Genomic DNA, 3,496 nt, shown 5'->3' on the forward strand with positions numbered 1-3,496 from the left:
GAGTCAGACACAACTTAGCGACTAAACAACAACAAAATATTAACTACATAATATAGTTACATGTAACTGTTATTTTATTTTTTATATAACAAAACATCTATTGGTCCTCTCATTCTGGAGAACTCTGACTTTATGGCATTCCAGTCTGTGGTTTGATTATAGCTCTAATAAAGTCTTAAAGTAAAATAAATAAATAAAATGAAGTAAAATTTGATGTTCACAGCAAAAAAAAAAAAAAAAAAAAGGAACCAGTGTGGCAGAGGAATTGGAGACACAGAGAGCTGGAAGGGTACCTCCTTGCAGAGTGATGCTGCCAAGATTCTGGTGAGTAACTAACCTTAAAAATTCCTGCCTTGGTGAATCTGTTTGCTATAGCTGCCATAACAAATCCCCACAGGCTGGGTGACATCAACAGGAGGAATTTCTTCCCACAGTTCTAGAGGCCAGAAGTCTGACGGTGGGTCATCAGGGTCGATTCCTTCTGAGAACTGTGAGGCAGTCTCTGCTCTGTATCTCTCTCCTGACTCTCAGCTGGTCTGCTGGCAATCTTAGGCATCCCTTAGTTTCCAGAAATATTGCTCGGTGTCTACTTCCATCCTCATGTGGCTCCTCCCCGTCTGCCTCTCTGTGTCCAAATTTCTCCCTTTTATAAGACCACTTCACATATACTGGATTTGCGCTCACCCTGCTTCAGGATGGCAGCATTCTCATTTAACTGATTACAAATCCTACAACTCTATTTCTGAATAAGGTCACATTCGGGGTTAATAAGGTCACATTAACCCCAGGGTTAAGATTTCAGCATACAGATCTGTAGGGGCTACAGCTCAACCAAAAACATGGTGGTGAGTGTTATATGAGTGTTACATGTTTCTATGATGCTCAGCTATCTGAGCAAACTCACACCCATTTCACATAAGGAGTCTTGCCCCAGGACTTCCCAAGTAGTTCAGTGGTTAAGAACGCACCTCCCAATTCAGATGTAAGACACAAGAGTTCAATCCTGGATCGAGAAAGTGCCCTGGAGTGGGAAATGGTAACCCACTCCAGGATTCTTGCCTGAAAAATTCCACGGACAGAAAAGGCCGGAGAGCTACAGTGCATGGGGCCACAAAGAGTCGGACATGACTGAGCACAAACACGCAGTCTTCCCCCAACCTGCTGACTGCAGACGTGACCTCATCAAGGCCCAGGAGTAACACAAGTCCTTTCTCCCCACACAGTCTCCTGGCCTGGGGGTGGATGCAATGCTGCACATACATTATTGATAGCTCACAAGCTTGCCAAGCTTTCTGGCTCTGTGTGTGTGTGTGTGTGTGTGTGTGAAAGAGAGACAGAGAGAGAAAGAAAGCAGACAAAAGGCGTGGACATGGATAGCACCTCTCACTGCTAGGAGTTCACTTTCATTGAGAACATGTTCTGCTTGTTTTTCAAGGGCACCCTTGACAGTGGCTGTGAAGCAGTGGAGGGTGGAGGTGACTTTGAACTCCAGTGGATACATCCAAAGCAAAATGCTCAAGTCCTTGATAACATGCTTTCAAAGCCCAGTTCTGCAGTGTCCTTCACACCCCCTCAAGGCCCTGCCTCACCTCGACACAGCCTGGAGGCTTCCTGTCCTTATATTCCTCTCTCGCCACCGCCCTCCCACCGCCTCCTGCTTCCCCTTAATGCTCCCAGGTCCTCTTGGAAGACCCAGCCACTTACAGTTGTGCAGTGATTAAATATTTATAATAAGGGCAAAGAGTGAGGTGTTGAATAATAAATGCTAAGGCTGAAGCAGCCTTAGATAATTTCTGCAGATTTCTTCATCCATGCCCTCTTTGATTTGAAGACATGCGCAAAAAAATCCTTTAATTAACTTTTTTCGGGGTGCAGCTGTGACAGTCGAGAGACCTTTATTGCTGTTTTGCTCATGAACTTCTGCCCAGCCATTGGGCCATTCTGCTGTCAGCGCCGGGCCCCCCAGACAAGGAGATGCCAGGTGGTAAGGTGGATCATGCCTCATTCATTTCTGAACACCCCAGGGGGAATATATCTTTACAAAACTCAAATCCCCAGACCGCGAACTCACTGTAACCATTCTTGGATGTGGAATAAAGTCATTGAGGCTCAGGAACAAGAATGGATCTTGCTTTCCATGGACATTTTAAGAAGAATAGCATTTAACTCTCACCACAGCTCTCTGGGGAAGCTACTGGTATTATTCTGACTTTTGTAGTTGAGGAAGCCAAGGCACAAAGAGGTAAAGTCATTTGCTGAAGACCGAGAGCTGGTAGATGTTGGTTCTCAGATGAGGGCAGGCACCAATCCAGGGAAGAGGGATAAAGAGATGGACCAGAAACAGTCTTTGCCCTGGTGGAAGTTTCAGAGCCAGAGGGGACAGATATCTGAGTACACAGAACAGAGTGTACGAGACAGCAAAAGAGACACTGATGTATAGAACAGTCTTATGGACTCTGTGGGAGAGGGAGAGGGTGGGAAGATTTGGGAGAATGACATTGAAACATGTAAAATATCATGTAAGAAACGAGTTGCCAGTCCAGGTTCGATACACGATACTGGATGCTTGGGGCTAGTGCACTGGGACGACCCAGAGGGATGGTATGGGGAGCGAGGAGGGAGGAGGGTTCAGGATGGGGAACACATGTATACCTGTGGCGGATTCATTTTGATATTTGGCAAAACTAATACAATTATGTAAAGTTTAAAAATAAAATAAAATTAAAAAAAAAAAGAACAGAGTGAACCGGTGTGAGAAAGGCAAATAGAAGAAACATGTTTGAGCAGGAGAGCAAGTGGCCAGTTCTGTATGGATGGATCTGGAAAGTGTTACAGGGAAGATATGTGAGCTGAAACTAAAACTTTGGGTGGAAGTTTGCCTGAGAATGAGCTTGGGGGAAAACCAACTCTTCCATTTAATTGAGTGGTTCTAACCTGTCCTTGTCATGGACATGAACTTGGGCAAACTGCAGGAGATAGTGAGGGACAGGAAGGCCTGGCATGCCACAGTCCATGGGGTCGCAAAGAGTCGGGCATGACTTAGCAACTAAACAGCAACAACAACCTGTCTGCTTGAAATCCTTTCTGAAGGAACCTGGTAGAGAGTGTCCTTGTCAAACTGGCTTTTCCTTTTGGAGTCAGCATTTTAGTCCTGGATTCAGAAACCACGGAATCAGAGGGTAATTGAAGATGATTTACATGTGTTCCTAATGACCAGTAGAAAACTTATTACTGTAATAGATCAGTTGTGTCTCACCCCAAATTCATATATGGAATCAAAATCCCTAATGAGATGGTGTAAGAGGTGGGGACTTTGAGAGATGATGTCATGAGGTCAGAGTTCTCATGAATGGGATCCATGCCTTTATAAGAGCTCACAGAGAACTCGCTTGCTCTTTCTATCATGTGAGGGCACAGCGAAAAGATGGTACAAACCAGGAAGTGACTCCTCAGATCAGATCAGTCGCTCAGTCATGTCCGACTCTTTGTGACCCCG

At 45.1% G+C, this 3,496-nt stretch overlaps 1 long non-coding RNA gene across 1 annotated transcript; it reads left to right on the plus strand.

Moving 5' to 3' along the window:
- Positions 1-224: 224 nt before the first annotated feature.
- On the plus strand, positions 225-1,736 carry LOC132343383 (uncharacterized). The gene is made up of 2 exons (XR_009492215.1): positions 225-324; positions 1,436-1,736. It is a non-coding gene; the product is annotated as an uncharacterized lncRNA (long non-coding RNA).
- Positions 1,737-3,496: the final 1,760 nt, after the last annotated feature.

The sequence above is a fragment of the Bos taurus genome, chromosome 21 (genome assembly GCF_002263795.3).
Source record: "Bos taurus isolate L1 Dominette 01449 registration number 42190680 breed Hereford chromosome 21, ARS-UCD2.0, whole genome shotgun sequence".
Classification (NCBI taxonomy): domain Eukaryota; kingdom Metazoa; phylum Chordata; class Mammalia; order Artiodactyla; family Bovidae; genus Bos; species Bos taurus.